A 22,125-nucleotide genomic window follows, 5' to 3' on the forward strand; every position below is an offset into this window, starting at 1 on the left:
GAGGTTCCTCAAAAAACTAAAAATAGAGTTGCCATATGATCCAGCAGTCCCACTCCTGGGCATATATCCAGACAAAACTCTAATTCAAAAAGATACATATGCTCCTAGGATTTCCCTGGTGGTCGAGTGGTTAAGACTCCATGCTTCCACTGCAGGAGGCAGGGGTTTGACCCCTGGTCGGGGAACTGAGATCCCACAGGCTGCACGGTGCAGCCACAAACAACAGCGGCAAAAACAAAAAAGATATACATGCCCCTACGTTCACAGCAGCACTCTTCACCATAGGCAAGACATGGAAACAACCTAAATGTCCATTGACAGATGAACGGATAAAGAAGACGTGGTATATATATACATGGAATACTACTCAGCCATAAAAAAGAATGAAATAATGCTGCTTGCAGCAACAGAGATGGACCTAGAGATTATCATACTAAGTGAAGCAAGTCAGAAAGAGACAAATACCGTATCACTTGTATGTGGAATCTAAAATATGACACAAATGAACTTATCTACTAAACAGACTCACAGACATAGAGAACAGACTTGTGGTTGTCAAGGCGGGGAGGGGTGAAGGGGGAGGGGTGTGCTGGGAGGCTGGGGTCAGCAGAGGCAAACTATTATCTATAGGATGGATAAACAACAAGGTCCAACTGTAGAGCACAGGGAACTATATTCAGTATCCTGTGATAAACCATAATGGAAAAGAATATGAAAAAGAATGTATATATATGTATAACGAAATCACTCTACTATGCAGAAAATAGCACAATATTGTAAATCAACTATACTTCAATAAAATAAATTTTTAAACAAAAGGTGACCTAAACAGCTCCTCTGATCCCTCCTAAGACTGAGGACCCACCACCATAGGAAAAACAGACTGCTTCTGATGTAACGTGATGTATTTATTCTGGGTAGGAGAGAAAATAAGATGTTCACCTTCAAAAGGAAAAGGCAGAGAAGTTTTAGTGGGTTTTTTGGGAAGAAAAGAGCAAGTAATTGTCAATTCTTCATCTAACTCTGAGATCTTCAATTTACAACTACTTTACTCACTGCAGAGGAAGTAAAAATTTCTCGAGTATCATAAAATGTAAATGCTAAAATTTACCAAAAAGCCAATTTATTTGCAGTTTAAATTTAAATTCTGAAACAAGCTAACTGAGGTCTGATGTGGTACCTTTCAAAGAGGACAAGGGATAAAAATGGAAGGAGCTAAGGTGTTGGAAAGTGCAAGGTCCACTGGTTCCAACGCGTAAATTCAGCTACACAGCAGCTCAGCAATCTGGAAGAATTAATTTTCCTCCCCCAAAGCTTTTGACTCTCAGGGCAATGCACACACCCACCCCTTGTTATCTAAGAGACCAGGGTGATGAAAGGGAAAAGAGATTCTCCCCAAGATCAACATCTGACCACCCAAAATAGAACTACCTTCACCTTGAAACAATTCTCATGGTCCTGTTGTTCTATTTTTTTCTAATGATGGAATGTCTAATTCCAGGGAAATATTAATAGCTTCATTATGTGACCATAGGGCTAATTAGTGATGCGCTTAAAGAGTTTGGGGGCTAAGCTATAAGGTGTTTTTGGAAAAACATCTGATCTTTTGATACACATCTATTGTTACCAAAGAGTTAGTGAAATAAGCAAACTCCCATAAAAATGGAGAAGCAAAGGACGGAGACCAAAAAGATTTCATTTGGAACATGCGAAGGTCTGACTCAAGCCAGGGATACTCAGGCTGACACCTGGTAGGTCCAGCTCAATGTGGGGTGGGTACCAGTACAGATTAAGAGCAGAAAAACAAACAGGTGCTTGGAACCATGCTGGGAGCAGAGTTCAGAAAATTCTGGCAAACCATGGAGGAGGGGTCAGAGGAGTCTAGATCTGCCAGTAGGGTAGGCCTGAGGAAGGGACCCTTGATAATGTCTAGGAAGCAAGAATCAACATTTTTCCTTAGCTGGACACCCCTGCCCATCGTGAGAACAGGTTCTGTGCAAAGAACATGCAGAAGGCCTCCAGGTGCCAGGGAGCCAGGGCAGAAGATAAGGAGGTTTGGAAGAACAAGGCCGTCCCCCTAGGCCAACCCACCAGACGAGAGAAAGACACTCTTCGCAAGGCCAGCACAGACAGGTGGAAAGAAGGAAGCCACCCAACATGTTCAGATCGGTTCCTTGACCCACAAAAAAGTCCTTGTCCTGGGGGACACCCACATCAGAACTCTCTCCAGTAGTCTGTCATGTGGTCCTAAAAACACCTCAGATGGGAGACTGCGAGCCATGGGCCACCACCTCTCCTGACCTGGTCCCACAATCGTCCCACCTCAACTGTGTCAATGCCACTGCTTTGGCAAAGTGACAATCCTCAGAATGTCCCCACAACTCTGGCTAATGCCTCAGATTGGAATGCCCCTTTTATATGTTCATGCCCCAAATCATCCTGACCCTTACGGTCCACGACTACCTTGGTCACCCTGTACCTCTACGTCTTAATAGCTATAGATAAGAATCATAGAAGTGTTAGCTACTATAATTCTCTCATTTCATTTTCTTGAGGACTTTTCTTTCCTTTTAGAAAATTCCTCAGAGCCCTATGCTATCAATCAGAGTAGCCTTATGCTATCAATTATAATAATAATAATGGTAGTAGTCATAACAGCTCACATGTACTGAGTACTTTCTCTGTCAAGCGCTATGCTAAGGGCTTTACATATCTACATTTCCTACAGAGTTAAATCCTATGGCATCAGCCCTATAGCGTAGATGCTACTATTGTTTCCATTTTACAGAAGAGGCAATTGAGGCACAGCGTGCCAACCTTCATCCCATCTTGTTCCCTGACTGTGAGGAACTCCACGCCCAATAGTAAAGCCTCAGGAGTCGAGAGTTTATGAGCAGGGTTTGTTAACTGCTGGGAGTGGCGGTCGGGGGCACAGAGGAAAATACTCTTTGGTCTGAGCTTCTGGAAGAGCACTCTTGACTCTCTGGGTCAAAATGCAGCTATTCTATTATTTTGCTCTGGCACAGGGTACCAATTCTTACCAATTGTCTTCTTGGATCTCCTGGTCACTGGAAAAAGTCACCATTGCTGCCACTGGGAAAACATCCTTCTGTTCTCTTGAGTGTCTGGAAGGATGGCATGTTGGAAATTGACTCCATGAGGCAAGAGGTTATAATTTTCATCCATCCTAACAAGAAAGAGGAAGAAAGCAGAGCTGTAGATTGGACAGCCATGGGGTGCGCCATCTTGAATCTTGAGTCAACAGAAGACTGTGACAGTCTCCATCGGCTCTCATTATTTCTAATTGTTTCTCTGCCTCCTACTTCATGAGTCTATCCTTAAGCTTTTGAAAAAGGTGAGTTTGGGGGCAGAGGGAGTGTGTGCATGTATCTGCATTTGTCTATCTGTGTTATCTCCCAGGTGGCCTTCCTTCTCATAGACAGTGTGTTGTTTCTTGGTGAAAGGGAGGCCAGTTGCAATGACCCAGGTTCAAGTCCTACCACTACTACTTCTGTCTGACAGGAAACGAATTTCTTAAATTCTCTAAGCTTCAGTATTACAATCTATAAAAAGAGGACGACAAAAGCACCTTACTTTTTGATGGTGATGTAAGGATTGCATTAAAAAAAAAAAGTCTCTGGCTAGAGTAACTGCAGTATAAAAGTTAGTTAACATTTCTATTGAGCCTCGCAAAAAATGCCTGTTGTCAAGATGAAGAAGTAAACAAAAGGAAAAGGAGAGACGCGAGTTACTCTCCAGCCCATGGGGGGCATGTGGGGCTCACCAGGGAGTCTCCAGCGCCACCTTCTCCTGTGACGCTGACCAGAATCTGTTCTCTTCTCAATGGGTCCCAGGATAACAGAGGAGGAATGCTTTGTATGCAGCCGTTAACACACATCAGGGCAACATAACTCTGTGAAATAGAAATCTATCAGACTACCATTTGACTCTGTATTTCTGCCCTAACGTTTTATAAACATGTCAGAGAGAAGATGAAAGAGTTGGTTGACCACAGAACCAGTGGACAAAACAGTATTTCATTATACAATAGGAAAAGAAAATAACGTCTTCTCAAGTACTCTGGTTTTTTTCTTTGGAAAATGAAGTTTCATTGTTGAATAGTTTTGTAGCTGGGTCCCCAGTGTTTTCCTTAAATAAAGACATGAAAACTCTAGTTTTTCTCTGTATCAAGAAGGTACTGTCTCACTCCTTGACGAGTTTATTTAGAAACTGTACTTGTTCAGCAATTAAAAATAAATTCAACTGAATCTAGCTAAGCCACCCAAGCCAACACAAAGCACGCCACATATTCTAATCTTAGATATTCTGGCTTCAGCATGGAAAATATGTTGCCATGAGCTTACGGACAGCCCTCTGCGGAACTCACTCTTGTTTCTCAATGACATGAAATCTAAAGAGCTAAGAGTGAGTCTGCAGACCAAGGTCATGGTCATTCCAAATATCTTTAATCCTACTCCACAGACTGGGAAGACTGGCTCTATCGCCCATCACAGCTGTAGATTCAATCGCTATCTCGACAGATGCATTCGATTCCATTCTGAGGTTCCTCTCAGTCTCCTCCTTCAACTGGAGACAACCAATGCATTTAGGGTTCCACCTGCAGTTTTTTTACTTTGAACTTCAGTCAAACCCATTGCCTAAATTCTTATCCACATGTGTTTCGTCTTGACCACAGCGCAACTTTCACGGAACTGCCCAAGATTCCAGGAGTCTCCAATCAGACAGGGCCTCCTGCCTAATTCACTTCTATATTCTTCAAAGCCCTGTGACCCCCGCAAGGCCCTGACCCCACCCAGCATCCCACCCCCCGCCCCTCCTCCATAAATCTGTTTGTTAGAGCCTGGCATTGAGATCTGCCGGCAGGCAGCCGATGGGAGCTAACGCGGGTGAAACGGGAGGCCAGCTGGGCTGCATTCCACACCAGCGCCATCTTGGCATTTAAGCAGGTGTGCAGAATAGTGACTGGTCCGCATCTAACCTGCACCAGGTGTTTTGTGTGAGTGACTGGGTTTTCGTCTCAAGCAACCTTGTTTCTCACATTATGAAGGTGAGGCTATTGAGATTCTGGACAAGGTCAGTAACTTGCTCAAACCCACAGGAAAAGAGGAGCCAGAATTCCAACAATTGATTTCAAAGGGATTCTGCTTTGGTGTGACCACCACCCATCCCAAACTACTCCCACCAAATCCAGTTTAAAACAGAGTTCCAAGTATACTAGGATTCCACCTCAATTAGGGTTCCACCTGCTGTTATTTCAAACCTTAGTCAGACCCGTCACCTGAATTCTTACACACAAGCGTTTCATCTGGACCACAGACCAACTTGCATGAACTCAATCAGAGAGGGTCCTGCCTGATTTACCTTTATATTCCTCAAAGCACTGCGACCAGGGTCTCCCCGCGGAGCCCCGCGCATAAACCTTTGCTATCTGGAATGGGCTGGCTACTTGTTGCTGGAAAGCACCTGGAGCTTCTGCCTGAAACACTCTTCTGTCCTTAAAGCACAGGAACACTCCCTGTTCTTCCAACAGTCTTGGCCAGAGGTACCCAGGATGTTGTAGACACGACGGGAGGAGCAGGAAAGAACGAAGAGCACAGAAAGGTGCCCAAGGCGTCATCTAACATCGCACGGACAGGACTCCCTGCGAGTTCCTGATCCGGCTCCGGATAAAGGCGACCTCAGTTGGTCACGCAAATGGGCCGAGGGGGTGGTATGGGCGGGAGGTGGCAGGCTCACCTGAGGAAGAAGAAACAGGCGTAATCCTAGACCACGGTGTGGGAGTGACAGAAGTAGCCCAGGTCGCTGAGGTGGAGCCTGGAGCCCGCGGGCACCTCGAGCACGCTGCCCCACGCCTGGTCCACAGCAGCTTGACCTCGGCCCGGTAGAGGCGCCCCGCCTTGCCGGCCTCGTACTGCGGGGCAGGAGCTGTATAGGCCGTGCACCTCCTGGTGCAGCGCCAGCACCTTGGCGTACGAGATGCTCTCGGTCAGCTGGGCGCCGCGGCCCTCCTTCAGGGGTCTCCACTCGAAGGCAGCTGGCAGCCGCAGGCGGCCCCGAGCCGCTCGGCCAGGCAGAGCGCGGCGAGCAGCCGCGAGGGCAGCGTGCCGGCTGCGACCGGCCGGGTGGGCGCTGCGCCCGGGGCGCACTACCGGGGCGCTGGGCGGGGAGGCCCGGGGCGGAGCTGGGCCGCCGGCGCCGTCGGGGAGCCCGGAGCGTCCGGCCCACGGCGCCGCCCCGCCGGCCGGAGAAGCGCAGCCCTGGGCGCTCAGCTCCGCGCGCCGCTCTCTCCGCCGCCAGGCTCACTCGGCCCGTCCCAGCCCGTGACGCCCCACAGCGGCGCGTGGAGGACTGGCCGCCGCCTCCTCACGCCCCCCGGGGCAGGGGCGTGGCCGCGGCGGGAGGGGCGGAGCCGGGACGCCGGCCGGGGCTGGGGGGCTCGCGACGCTCCGCAGACGCTCTGCGGCGGATGCGTCGCCCCGGGGCGGGCGCGGTATCTGGGGGCAGCGCGCGAGAAAGCCAGTGCTGGGAGCGGCGGCCCAGCCCTCTTCCTGCGCGCAGATGACTGAGTCAAAGCTTTCCAGGCGCAAAGCCTGTTGCAGACCCGCGACCTCTTTAAAACGAGCGCTGTCAATTGCCACGATTACTCTGTATATGTTTTTGCATTTTCTGTGTAGTTCATTTAGAGTCAAATATATAGCAATCTGACTTTACCTTCGCAGAGGTTAACTAGGAAATTAAGTGTGATCTAATAAACTTTTCTGGACCTCCTCTCTCGCTCTGCTTATTTTTTAATGATGGTCTTTGGAAAGTCTTAATAAAAGATTTGAAAAGCCAAAGCCATAGTGCTCTGATTTTCCTACAGCCACCTGACTTCATGATTTACATAATTACTGCTTTCGTATTCTGAACACCCTACACCTGAGAAATAAATTCAGAGGTAAATTGCAAACAGCTTTTCACAAGTCAGTGAGTGAACCTGAGGAGACCCGAAGTCACAGTTCTATATTTCTAAACTCAGAGGTTGCTTTTATCTCCAATTTTCTTTAATTGTTCCTAATGTAGTAAGAAGAAGAAAATAAAGGATATTACTTAGAAATATGTATCTTTTATATATTCAATATAGCACACATATACATAATATCATGCATATAATATACATACCATCGTACATATATCATACATGTTATATATAATATATATTTATAATAAATGTACAAGCAAAACTGCCTTAAAATGGCAGGCTCTTTGTTCTGCAAACATCTTATTAACCAGGGTGTCTGCAAGTTTAAGCCTTGGAACCCAGCTGAATTCTTCTCTGTACTGAAGGGAAAAGAGTTCTTAGGGAATTCTGGAAGGAAAGGTAAAGAGAAAAGAGGATAGAGAAGCAGGAGAGAAAATTCCAAGGCTGGGCCTCACCTCCATGACCCCCAAATCGGGAGGGCTTTGGGAATCCCAACAAGTGGAATGACCAGGACTCCAGCCAGCGCTGCCCAGCTCGGGAGGGAATGGAAGGCTACAGCCTGCATGAGGTCACACTAGTCCCGAATCTGATCAGCGACTTAGTGGACTCTGTGATGGGCCTGAAAGAAGAAAGAAATAAGAGTAACAGCTCTCGCAGTTAATAACTAACCCCTGTATAGCTAGTAGTCAGCCTGGGGCTTCAACAAATTTTGTAGGAAAAATAGCTATATTGAGGGAATCAAGTGGGCAGTAGTCCCAATGGTATATGACTCTGCAGCACTCCCCCACCTCAACCATGGTAGATGCCAGACTTTCCCACAATGGGGAAATGGTACCCAGGTTGGCATCAGACGTTGTATGTCAGGACTGCTTATTTGCCTCTCATGGAATATATGAGTTAAAACATTTCATAGTATCACAGTGAAATGTGATAGTATCACATTATCATAGTATCATAGTGTCTTAGTCTGCTCAGGCTGTCGTAACAAAATACCACAGAGTGAGAGGCTGGAAGTCCAAGGTCAAGGTGCCAGCAGGATTGCTTTCTGGTGTGGTCTCTCTTCCAGTCTCCTATATGGTCGCCTTCCTACTGTGTCCTCACTTGGCCTTTTTCTGTGCACATGTAGCGAGAGAGGGAAATCTCTGGTGTGTCTTCTTATAAAGATGACTAAGACCCAACCTTGTGACCTCATTTAACCTTAATTACTTCTCTAAAGGTCCTGTCTCCAAATATAGCCTCATTGGGGGTTAGGGCTTTAATATATGAATTTGGACAGGGAGAAGGAGGCGGGACGGGGGTAGGGGGTGGGGAGTGGGGGGAGGGCGACACAATTCAGCCCATAACAGTTATTTAGCAGGTGTTTTGCAGGTTTGCTAGAAAAAAAGAGAGAGGATATGAAACGGCTTATACTCCTGGCAGGCCGACGTAGAGCGAGCAAGCATTGCCAAATTATAATGTTAACAACTGCTAACACTCACATTGCATACTACAGGCCAAGCACTCTTGTAAGGACTTCGCGTATGTTATCTTAATTAATTCTCCAAACCACACTTCAAAGTAGGTATTAGTATCGTCCTCATTTTAGAGATAAGGTACTTCGGTACAGAGAGGTTAATTGACTTAGCCAAGATCACAGAGCTACAAAGTGACTGAGCAAGGATTCAGACCCCAGCATCAGATTCCAGAGGCCACACAGGCAGAGCGAGAAAACTTATGGTTACCAGAAGGGGAAGTCGAGGGTATAAATTAGGAACTTGGGATTAACAGATACATACTACTATATGTAAAATAGATAACCACCAAGGACCTGCTGTATAGCACAGGGAACTATATTCAATATTTTGTAATAACATATAATGCAAAAGAATCTGCATATATACGTGTATATATATGTGTGTGTGTATATATACGCACACACATATATATATAACTGAATCACCTTGCTGTACACTTGGAACTAACACAACATTATAAATTAACTATACTTCAATTAAAATGGTTTAATAAATAAACCATTTACCTGAGCAGACTAAGACAGTGATATTATGAAATGTTTTAACTCATTTAGTAAACAAATTCTATTTATTTATAGCTGACATAATCATCTATATAGAAAATCTGATACAATCCACAAAAAAAACGCTACTAGAACTAATAAGCAAGTTTAACAAAGTATGGAATACAAGATCAACATACAAAAATCAATTGTATTCTATGTATAACAACAAACGTTTGGTAATTGAAATTTAAAAAGCAATACCATTCACAGTAGTATCAAAATATATAAAATACTTAGGAATAAAGCTGAAACGACTATACACTGAAAACTATAAATATTACTGAGAGAAATGGAAGAAGTCTGTGAAAAATGGACACACAGTTTGCTAACAGGTCAGGAGACTCAATGTTGTTAAGGTGTCAATGTTAACCAAACTAATCTACAAATTTAATGCAATCTCAATCAAAATCTCAGTGGACTTTTTGGTAGAAATTGACAAGCAGATTCCAGATTTCATATGGAATGCAAAGAACTTAGCCAAACCAACTTAAAAAATACAGACCAAATTTAGAAGACTAACATTACCTGGTTTCAAGACTTACTGTAAAGTTATAGTAATCAATATAGTGTGCTTTGGTGTAAACACAGATACATGAGCCAATGGAATAGAATAGAGAGTGCAGAAGTAAATAAATAAATAAAGTGTTTTTCTACAAAGATGCAGAGTCAATTCATTGAAGAATGGATTGTTTTTTGAACAAATGGTGATAGAACAATTTGATATTCATATGCAAAAGAAAAAAAAAGAACTTCAATCCATAACTTGCACCATAGGCAAAAATTAACTCAAAATACAAAACATGAAACTTTTAGGAGAAAGCCTCTGCTTACTTGGGTTAGACAAAAATAGCACTTTATCAAAATTTAAAACTTCCGTCTATAAAAGACACTGTTAAGAGAATAAAACGTCAAGCCATAGACTTGAAGGAAATGTTTGCAAAGCGTATATCTGATAAAGGATGCATATCCAGAATACTCAGAGAACTCTCAAAACCCAGTAAGAAGACAAAAAACCCAATATAAACACGGGCAGAATACTTGAACAGACACTTCACCAAAAAAGATATCAGGATGGCAACTAAGTGCATCATTAGTCATTAGAGAAATGCAAATTAAAACCATTGTGAGCTACCCCTAAACATCTACTAGAATGGCAAAGATTAAAGAGGCTGATCATATCAAGTGTTGTTGAGAATGTGGAGGAACTGGAACGCGTATACACTGCTGGTGGGAAGGGAAATTGTACAACCACTTTGGAAAACAATGTGATGGTTCCTTAAAAAGGTAAACATACAATAGAGCCATTTCACTCTTAGGTATTTACCCAAGAGAATTAACACATATTCCGTACAAAGACTTGAATAGGAATGTCATTACAGCTTTATTTGTAATAGCCCCAAACAGGAAACAACCCAAAAGTCCACCCACAAGTATACAGATAAACAAACTGATATAAAATGAAGTATTATTCAGCAATTTAAAAAATGAGCTATTAATAGTGTCCGGCCTTAAATTTAGGTCTTTCATCCATCTTGAGTTTATTTTTGTATACGGTGTTAGAGAATGTTCTAATTTCATTCTTTTACATGTAGTTGTCCAGCTTTCCCAGCACCACTTATTGAAGAGACTATCTTTTCTCCATTGTATATTTTTGCCTCCTTTGTCATAGATTAATTGATCATAGGTGCGTGGGTTTATTTCTGGGCTTTCTATCCTGTTCCATTGATCTATATTTCTGTTTTTGTGCCAGTACCATACTGTTTTGATTACTGTAGCTTACATTACATTACAAACTTTGTAGTTTTCTATGTATCAAATTATAATCCACTCTATTAGATAAATCATCACACTCACAAATCTCTTCAAGACAACCATTTCTCTGTTTGGAGCTGCAAATCAGGAAGCTATGGGAAAACACCTTTAAGATTCTTAGACGTCTTCTTGTGTAGCTGAGAGGATGATTGAGATACTCCTTAAATCTTTCTGATGCCTTAACAGAGACGTTGACCCTGAGGTCATATTTTACTAACAGCACCCTGTATTTCATCTGCAAACCAAGGCCATTTCTTACGTTGAGAAATTTTTTCTTGGAGAGACTAGGGTTGAATGCAATTTTGTTATCAAGCCCACAAGTTCTAGTGCTTTTTTAGTTCTTCTAAATTCTGCTTGAAATCTAAATAGTCCCCTCTTTGCCTCAACAGGCTCCTCCTGGACTTTACCATAGGCATCTAAAAGAAGCCAGATGGCACCTTCAACATTCTGTCCAGAACTCTCCTCAGCCAGATCCACAAGGCCATGAGGTACCCTTTCTATTTCCCATATGTCCACAGGCTAATAGTTTTGCTAATTTTTCTGCCTATATCCTATCGGAAGCTGAAAGTTCTCTTTCCTTCAGCTTCCAATAAGATATTCCTCACTACATTCCGATCTCCACCAGTCTCTTCATCATTCCTCCAAATTTCTCCATTCCTCTCCCAGACTCAAAATCAATGCCACATGTGATGGCAGGACCCCACTTGGAGGTAATAGTTTCTGCTTTAGTTAATCTATTGCAGCATAACACACCACCCCAAATTTAATGGCTTCTAACAATTTATTATTACCTCATACAACTCTGTGGGTTGACCAGGAGGTTACTGGGCTTCACATGTTGTTGGCTTGGAGACGGGATGTCTAGAGGATCTAAAATGGACTCATTTTAGAAATGGACTCATACGGGGATGGAAATTGGTACTGGCTACAGTCTGGGAGCCCAGTTTGACTTGGCTAGGGGTCTCGATTCTCCTCCAGGTGGGCTTCTCCATATGGTTGCTTATGCTTTCTCATAGCGTGGTGGATGGGTTCCAAGAAGAAGCATTCTAAGAAGACAAGGTCCAAGGATTTTCCAGTCTTTCACTTCTTTCACTAATGTTCCATTGGTCAAAGCTAGTCATGTGGCCAAGACCAGAATCAATGTGTGAAGCGACTCACAGGGGTACAGATAAAAAGAAGCATGGTTCATTGAGGGCCACCAAAGTGACAGTCCATCACATCCTTCAAATCAACACTCCATTTATTTTTGGTTGAGCCAAATGATTTAGTGCACAATTGTCATTATAAGATCATTTTGTTAATTATAAAACAAAATAAACTCATTTTTATAAATTTTCATTTTATTTGTCAAAAATCATACATATCAAACCTGTTTTTTTATTATTTTTATTTTAAAAAATTTTATTTTATATTGGAGTATAGTTGGTTTACAATGTTGTGTTATTTTCAGGTGTACAGCAAAGTGATTCAGTTTTACATATATTTTACTTATATCTATTCTTTTTCAGATTCTTTTCCCATTTAGGTTATTACAGAATATTGACTAGAGTTTCCTGTGCTATACAGTAGGTCCTTATTGATTATCTATTTTAAATATAGTAGGGTGTGTATGTTAATCTGAAACTCCTAATTTACCTTTCACCCCTGCCCCCGTTATTCCCTCTGGTAACCATAATTTTGTTTACTATGTCTGTGAATCTATTTCTGTTTTGTAAATAAGTTCATTTATATCATTTGTAAAGATTTCACATATAAGTGATATCACATATTTGTCTTTGTCTGACCTACTTCACTTAATATGATAATCTCTAGGTTTTATGTTGTCTACTATGATGTTTTTAGTCCTAACTTTAAGTGGGTTCCATTGGAGTGACCTTTTTCTAATATTAGTTATCCTTAGATATAAAGAATCCTGTGTTTTGTTTCCTGTTTAGTTTTTATTCTTTCAGTCTCACGCTCAGGTCAAGAATACTTTGCAGAGGAAGAGTTAATCCCAAAACAGAATTTGGGTGATGCTGGTCCATAGAAATAACACCATCCTAATAGCACCAAAACATCACCCCTCATCCTGACATATCTTTTTTTACTTTACTCATAAAGAAGAATTAAATAGTCACTTTTCCACCAGTTTCTAACTAGGCACTGATAACTAGGTGTGGCTTGAAATTATATACAATAGTACTTTCCTTGTGAAGCCTTAATAACCTACCGCTCTTACAAACTGCTTTAGTATGAGAGTTCTACAAAAATTAAAAGAACATTTTGAACAAAGGTGTACTTTTTAAATAGAGGTTTAATTTTGTTCTCTGATACACGTTTAAGTTTTAAAGGAAGCTGTAAAGAATAAGAGTACTTTATGTTTTATAATGCTGTGCAGTCTACACTTAGCTTTTAATACCTGGGCTATGTCTTTTTTATAGATAGATAGAAAAAAACCTGAAGTGTTTGAATTCACTGAAACTTAGGAAACACTCTACCTTCCTATTTAATCCTTGAAGAAATGACAGGTAATTTTTAAAAAGGGATTTAAAATCCAGCCAAGAAGCATGTATGCTGACCATTTTGTTTTCCTCCCCAGAGAGTCTCAGTTTAATCATATAGTAGTCAATGTAACTCAAGCTTTTTTTTTTAACCTCAGCATGAATCTGAGAGGCAATGTAACTGAAACTCTCTAATCAAATGCTTCCACAGTGCTGTCTGGGGCCTCCCCAAGGATGTTGTTACCTATTCTTTCATTTCCTCCTCTGGAATAGATCCATCATTTTACCAGGCTTGAACTTTCTGTTCCTTTCTCATATCTTCATAAGCAATTAACAAAGGATAGCCCCCCTTGGAGTTTTGTCATTTTGCCTTCAGTTTCCACGGCAATCTTGTTTTGCTTTTTTTTTTAAAAAAAAAAAAAAAGGACCTATAAATGCTGCTTCAGTATCAGCTCTGCTTCCCTCCGACTTGAAAACAAAACTGCAGAAGGCCAGTGAGTTGGTCTATCACCAAGCTGGAAGGATTAGGGATGAGCTTATAACAAGGGTCAGGGTCTGGGTTCATGGGTAAATTTCAACAGCAATCCCTCTGTTAACAGACATTTCCCAGAACCCAAAGTATACCTCAGAGGGTTATCCACTCTGTAGTGAATTCTTTCAACAGATGGATATTGTCTTATTTTAAAGAATCTAGTGAGAAAGAGATTCAATGGCTTCCTTCAGAAATGGTTCCCATTTGTCCTGCCTTATCAGGAATTCCTTCGCATTCCATAGTAATATGAAGTCTTCCCCTTGGTCCCCTTTCTCTCTGACTCCTCACTGCGCTAAAACACTAACCGTTAAGTCATTCACAGCTACCATCCGTGGAGCAGCCATCACCTGCCCACAGTACATGTCAACACTCTACTGGGGACTTTATCATTTAGCCACTACAGCACTACAAGGTAAATATTATTAGCCCCATTTTACTCATAATGAACTAAAGCAATAGTTCAGAGAGGTTATATTAACTTGCCCAAGTTCTCAGGGTCACACAGCTAGTAAATGCTGGAGGCAGCATTTTAACCTGGTATTCTTTCTTCTCAATTAGTAATGGAAACCAAAGTTAACATTCCTCTTAGGGAGAGATCATGATTCTGCAGTGGAATGTTTACCACACGTTTGGCCAGGACCCCTTGGTTTACAATGGCCAGGCTGATGTAAGACACAGTGGCTCAAAGTCAATAAGTCAGTGGAATAGCTCAGAACAGGATTTGGAACACATGTGACCCACACCACCCAGACACTTGCACAACCTCACTGGGATTTCAAATTCATTTTTTTCTAATGTGAGTACTCAATCCTCAGTTCACAGAGCACCCACAGATGACACGGTGGAATCAAAACTGTAGGGATTTAGTGGATTATACTATTTCACCCACAAAAATGGACATTGTAGTGAATTTGTAGACTACTGCTGGATTCTTGGCCCCATGCACTAAATAACTGGTCTGAGTTGGAGTCCTAGCAGGACAAATTGATGCAAAAACACAGGTATAGAAAACAGAGGGCAGAAAAACCCAGAGGGCACTGTCTCCCATTCTGATAGCCAAATCCACCAAAACCAAGCTTCTGCCCCTTTACAAAAAAGGTATTACTCCAGACACTGCTGGGCCTTAAATGACACAAGGACAGGAAGCATGGGGTCTCAGTCCTTCCCACATCACTGCACCCTGCAAAGTGGTGGCCATATCGTCAGCTCTCATCAGAGACTGATTGGATCACTGCATAATCTAATAGTGTGTGGAGTTTCCCGCTGATTTAGAGAAACCTGTTCAACAACTAAACAAGGTGTGCGGTGTGTCATCAAGGATGAAGGTGGTTGCTGATGGGATGCCAGCCTCTCCCCTGTGCTCCTGCAGCGGGCTCTGATACCACTGCCCCACCACAGGTTCTACTTCTAAATCTCAAACTTCTGGAAATTTCTGTGACATGAGGAAAGCTGTTCTGATACAGCCTCAGGAAACAGTTTCAACCTGTCCATTTGGGTTAAAATTGGAGGGACTGAAGGAAATCACTACAAAACTCAGTTCTGGCATTATTTCAGGATTTCTCAAGAAGAGCGCACCACTGCTCGCTATAGCTCTGGGTGGCAATCTTACATACGGGGACTGGGTATAAGTGGCCTCTGCCTGGCTTCAGTGCTCTTTGCTCCTGTTTTGCTCCAGTACGTCCTACATTAGTTTTTTCTACTAACTTCCTAAAAGCCAGACCAAAGAAACGCTCAGCTTTTGGCATGACTGCTGTGATAGGTTTTGTAGCTCAGCAGCTAAACAATAGATATTAGCAACCAAAAAAAAAAAAAAAAGTTAATGAACACTACCTGGTAAAGAAGACAAGAGCAAGGGAAGACAAGTCTCAACTTGGTTCTGGAATGAGTGGCAATATCCTTCAAAAACATTTTGCCAAGACAGATCTCCTATCCTATGTGACCCTTCAAAAAGTTTCAATTTTCCTGCAGTTCCACATTGTCTTTTTGGTTAGACCTGTGATATTGTTAAGGGTAGGAAACATATCATGTTTATACACATTCCAGTGAACCAAGTATATTCTGATTGTTTGACTCATGTTAAGGAATCCAAAGGCATTTTAAAAATAATGTTAAGAATATCAAGGAGTTCTTAAATATATAAAACAGATATTAACAGACATAAAGGGAGAAATAGGCAGCAATACAATAATGGTAGAGGACTTCAATACCCCACTTTCATCAATGGATAGATCACCCAGACAGAAAATCTATAAGGAAACATTGGACTTAAATGACACCTTAGACCAGATGGACTTAAGAGATATTTATAGAATATTCCATCAAACAGCAACAGGATATACATTCTTCTCAACCGTACATGGAACATTCTCCAGGATAGATAACATGTTGAGCCACAGAAAGTCTTAATAAAATTGAGATTGAAATCCTATCAAGCATCTTTTCTGACCACAGTGGTATGAAACTACAAATCAGTTACAAGAAGAAAACTGGGAAACTCACAACTATGTGAAGATTAAACAACATACGACTGAACAACCAATGGGTCAAATGAGAAGTCAAAAGAGAATTAAAAAAATACCTCAGGACAAATGAAAATGGAAACACAACATACGGAAACTTACGGAATGTAGCAAAGGCAGTCCTTAGAGGGAAGTTTATAGCAATAAATCTACATTAAGAAAGAAAAAGATCTCAAATAAACAACCTAATAAGGACCTAGAAAAATGAGAACAAACTAAGCCCAAAGTTAGTACAAGGAAGGCAATAAAGAGCAGACTAGAGATAAATGAAATAGAAACCAAAACACAGTATAAAAGATCAATGAAACTAGTAAGAGCTGTTTTTTAAAAATATAAACAAAATAGACAAATCTTTAGCTAGACTAATCAATAAAGAGAGGACTGAAATAAATAAAACTATAAATGAAGGACAAGTGATATCATGAAAAAGCAAAGGATCATAGGAGACTGCTATGAGTAATTATAAGCCAAAAAATCTGTAACCTAGCAGATATGGATAAATTCCTATGAACATACAACTTAAAAAGAATGAATCATGAATAAATAGAATATCCAAACAGATCAATTCCTAGTAAAGAGATTGAATTAATAATGAAAACTCCCCAACAAAAAGTCCAGGACCACATGGCTTCATGAGTGAATTCTACCAAACATTTAAAGAAGAATGAATATCAATCCTTCTCAAACTTTTCCAAAAATGTAAGATAAGTGGGTTCTTCCAAAGTCATTTTATGACGCCATCATTACCTTGATACCAAAACTAGACAACAGGGCTTCCCTGGTGGCGCAGTGGTTGAGAGGCCGCCTGCCGATGCAGGGGACACGGGTTCGTGCCCCGGTCTGGGAAGATCCCACATGCCGCAGAGCGGCTGGGCCCGTGAGCCATGGCCGCTGAGCCTGCGCGTCTGGATGCTGTGCTCTGCAGCGGGAGAGGCCACAGCAGTGAGAGGCCCGCGTACCGCAAAAAAAAAAAAAAGACATACCAAATGGCTGAAAGGTACATGGAAAGGTGTTCAACATCACAAGTAATCAGGGAAATGCAAATCAAAAGCACAATGAAATATCACCTCATACCTGTTAGAATGGCTATTATCAAAAAGACTAGAAACAACAAGTGTCTGGGAAAATGTAGAGAAAAGGGAACAGTTGTGCACTGTTGGTGGGAATATAAATTGGTGCAGCTGCCGTGAAAAGAGGTTCCTCAAAGAATTAAAAATAGAACTACCATATGATTCAGTAATCCCCTTCTGGGTATTTATCCAGAGGAAACAAAATCACTATCTGGAAAACACATCTGCACCCTCATGTTCACTGTAGCATTATTTACAATAGCAAAAAAATGAAAACGACATAAGCGTCATTGATGGATGAATAGATAAAGAAAATGTGATAAATATATGATGGAATATTATATGGCCATGAAAAAGAAGGAAGTCCTGCCATCAGGACAACATAGATGGACCTTGAGGGAATTATGCTAAGTGAAATAAGTCTGTGAAAATTGATAAACAGAAACCTCATTTAAAATGGAGTTGGGGGTCAGAAGGGGGAGCTGTTACACTTAACCATTCAATGTCAGTTGCAGACCCAACAAGAAGAGAGGTACATTTTCATCTCCAACAGGAAGAAGGTTACTAATTTACTACACAGCAGAAGAAAGGAAGAATTTCTCCTTGCCTGGTACCTCCTAGCCGATGATAAACTGTCACAAATCAGCCAATAAAAAGCCACTACACGTCACCAAACTCCCAATTCCCTTCAATGGGCTCTTTGTTTATAACAGCCCCTTCTAACTCTCCATTTTCCTCTGTAAGAGAAGTTTCCTCGCCTTTGTTCTCCAGACTTGCCAGTGGTTCACCATAGATTGCAACTCCTGAATTGCGATTCTTTGCTGTTCCTAAATAAACCATTTTGCTAGTAAAATAACTGCCTGTTTTAGGTCAACAAGTCAGAGAAAGACAAATACTATATGATGTCACTTATATCTGGAATCTAAAAAACAAAAACTGAACTCATAGATACAGAAAATTGTTTGGTGGTTGCCAATGGCAGTGGGTAGAAGAGTAGGTGAAATGGATGAAGATGGTCCAAAGGTACAAACTTCCAGTTTAAGGGAAATAAGTCCTGGGGATGTAATGTACAGCATGGTGACTCTAGTTAACAATAGTGAATTGTGTATCTGACAGTTGCTGAGAGAGTAGATCTTAAAAGTTCTCATCCTCATGAAACATTTTTTGTAACTATGTGTGGTGATGTGTGTTAACCAAACTTATTGTGGTGCTTATCTTGCAATAAATACATATATCAAATCATTATGTTGTATACCTGAAACTAATACAATATGTTGACTATATCTCAATAAAATATATATTATTTAAAAAGAAAAGAATATCAAAGTCTTATGGTAACCATGCATACATAATTCATGGTTGCTTGACTTAAGGTGCCCCGGGACTGGCTCCACTTGAGAAGACACTTCAGAAAATGAACTTGAATAGAAACACACCAACAAATAAAATTTTCCCCCAGGAAGGAAAGCAAAAGGGGCTAAAATATTTAATACCACTAGGAAGTAGCCATCCACCAGTATGTAGTAATAAGAAAAAGGACTACCATATAACCCAGCAATTCTACTCCTGGGTATATCTCCAAAAAACCCAAAGGCACTAATTTGAAAAGATACATGCACACGAATTTATAGCAGCATTATTTACAATTGGAAAGATATGGAAGCAAGTTAAGTGTCCATCAACAGATGAGTAGATAAACAAGAAGTTGTATGTATATATACATATATATATACATACACATACCTTGTGGTATGTGTGTGTGTGTATACATATATATATATATACACACACACACACACCACACACATGCATACCAATGGAATACTACTCAGCTATAAAAATGAATAAAATTTTGCCATTTGCAACAACATGGATGGACTTGGAGGGTATTATGCTAAGTGAAATAACGCAGACAGAGAAAGACAAACACTGTATAATATCACTTATATGTGGAATCTAAAAAACAAAGCAAACTAGTAAATACAACAAAAAAGAAACAGGTTCACAGATATAGAGAACAAACTAGTGGTTACCAATGGGGAGAGGGAAGTAGGGAGGGGCAATATAGGGATAAGGGATTAAGAGGTACAAACTACTATGTATAAAATAAATAAGCTGCAAGGCTATACTGTACAGCACAGGGAATATAGCCAATATTTAATAATAACTATAAATGGAGTATAAACTTTAAATAATGTGAATCATTATGTTGCAGACTTGAAAAAATTATATAATATTGTACATCAACTATATCAATTTAAAATTAAACAAAATACTATAATAATTATTTCAAAAACTGAAAAAAATAAAAGGCAGAAGGTGGAAAATATTGAATCCTGCTTGATCTCTTTTAAACTGTTGATGTCACTGAATTTAGCAGTATTTCCAAAACATAAAACACAACACTCAGCCCTCTCCAGGCCTGTTTTGATGGAGTGATACACAGACCTCTCTCAGCCAACTCTAATTTCATTCATTTACTTGTAGCTGTCCAGTTTTTCCAGCACCACTTATTGAAGAGACTCTCTTCTCTCCATTGTATATTCTTGCCTCCTTTGTCAAAGATTAATTTACCATAAGTGTGTGGGTTTATTTCTGGGCTTTCTATCCTTTCTATCAATTGAGCTAAATATCTGTTTTTATGTCAGTGCCATACTCTTTCGATGACTGTAGCTTTGTAGTATAATCTGAAGTCAGGGAGTGTGATTCCTCCAGCTCCATTCTTCTTTCTCAAGAGTATTTTGGCTATTCAGGGTCTTTTGTGTTTTCACACAAATTAAAAAAAATTTTGTTCTAGTTCTGTGAAAAATGCCATTTGTAATTTGATAGGAATTGCTTTGAATCTGTAGTTTGCCTTGGGGAGTATGGTCATTTTAACAATATTGATTCTTCCAATCAAAGAACACAGTATATCTTTCCATCTGTTTGTGTCACCTTCAATTTTTTTCATTAGTGTCTTACAGTTTTCAGAGTACAGGTCTTTTGCCTCCTTAGGAAGGTTTATTCCTAGATATTTTATTCTTTTTTGATGTGATGGTAAATGGGATTGTTTCCTTAATTTCTCTTTCTGACATTTTGTTGTTAGTGTATAGAAATGCAACCGATTTCTGTATATCAATTTTGTATCCAGCAAATTTACCAAATTCATTAATGAGCTCTAGTAGTTTTCTGGTAGCATCTTTATGATTTTCCATGTATAGCATCATGTCATCTGCAAACAGTGACAGTTTTACTTCTTCCTTTCCAATTTGGATTCCTTTTATTTCTTTTTCTTCTCTGCTGTGGATAGGACTTCCAAAACTATGTTGAATAAAAGTGGCGAGAGTGGACATCCTTGTCTTGCTCCTGATCTTAGAGGAAATGCTTTCAGCTTTTCACTGTTGAGTATGATGTTAGCTGTGGATTTGCCATGTACGACCTTTATTATGTTGAAGTATGCTCCCTCTACGCCCACTCTCTAGAGAGTTTTTATCATAAATGGATGTTGAATTTTATCAAAAGCTTTTTCTGCATCTATTGAGATGATCATATGATTTTTATTCTTCAATTTGTTAATGTGGTGTATCACACTGATTGATTTGTGGACATTGAAAAATCCTTGCATCCCTGGGACAAATGCCACTTGATATGGTATATGATCCTTTCAATGAATTGTTGCATTCGGTTTGCTAGTATTTTGTTGAAGATTTTTGCATCTATGTTCATCAGTGATACTAGCCTGTAAATTTCTTTTTGCTGTGATATCTTTGTCTGGTTTTGGTATCATGGTGATAGTGGCCTTACAGAATGAGGTAAGAAGAATTCCTTCCTTTGCAAATTTTTGGAATAGCTTCAGAAGGACAGGTATTAACTCTTCTCTAAATGTTTGGTAGAATTCACCTGTGAAGCCATCTGGTGCTGGACTTCCGTGTGTTACTGATTCATTAGAGTACTGGTAAATGGTCTGTTCATATTTTCCATTTCTTCCTGGTTCAGTACTGGGAGATTGTACTTTTCTAAGAATTTGTCCACTTCTAGGTTGTCCATTTTATTGGCCTATAGTTGCTCGTAGTAGTCTCTTATGATCCTTTGTATTTCTGTAGCATCAGTTGTAGTGTTTTCATTTCTGATTTTATTGATTTGGGCCCTCTCCTCTTTTTTCTTGATGAGTCTGGCTAAAGGTTTCTCAATTTTGTCTTTTCAAAGAACCAGATTTTAGTTTCATTGACCTTTTTTGAGTCTCTATTTCATTAATTTCTCCTCTGATCTCTTTTGGATGTATTGACATAGCCCCTGGCCCGCCAGCCAGAATAGAACGACACTCAGCCCTCTTACAAGTGGATAGAATGGAGCATCACGCCGCCCTCTCCTGGCCCATTTTGATGGAGCCATGAACCGACCTCTTAGGCTGGTTTTGATGGAGAGACACACAGCTGTATCCCAGCAGGGTATTGATGGATGGTACACAGCCCTCTCCCGGTCATTTCTGACAGAGCAACACACAGCCCTTTCCTGGCCAAATGGGATGCAGGGACACGCCTGCTTCTTGTGTCTGGCCACAATAGGGTGAAACATCACCCTCTCCCATCTGGATTTGATGGAGCTATACACAGCCCTCTCCCTACCTGTCACACTAGAGTGACACACCACCCTCTCCTGGCCTGTTTTGATAGAGGAATACCCACTCTTCTC

General features: G+C 40.8%; 1 pseudogene across 1 annotated transcript; it reads right to left on the minus strand.

The window, feature by feature from the left end:
- Positions 1–3,078: 3,078 nt before the first annotated feature.
- LOC309969219 (coiled-coil domain-containing protein 3-like) lies at positions 3,079–7,443 on the minus strand (annotated as a pseudogene). Its single transcript has 4 exons — positions 7,438–7,443; positions 6,389–6,611; positions 5,758–6,150; positions 3,079–3,187 (listed from the first exon to the last, which is right to left on the minus strand). The product of its transcript is annotated as a coiled-coil domain-containing protein 3-like (transcript).
- Between the last annotated feature and the right edge of the window lie 14,682 nt (positions 7,444–22,125).

This window comes from Leucopleurus acutus (assembly GCF_964270905.1).
Source record: "Leucopleurus acutus genome assembly, chromosome: 1".
NCBI lineage: Eukaryota > Metazoa > Chordata > Mammalia > Artiodactyla > Delphinidae > Leucopleurus > Leucopleurus acutus.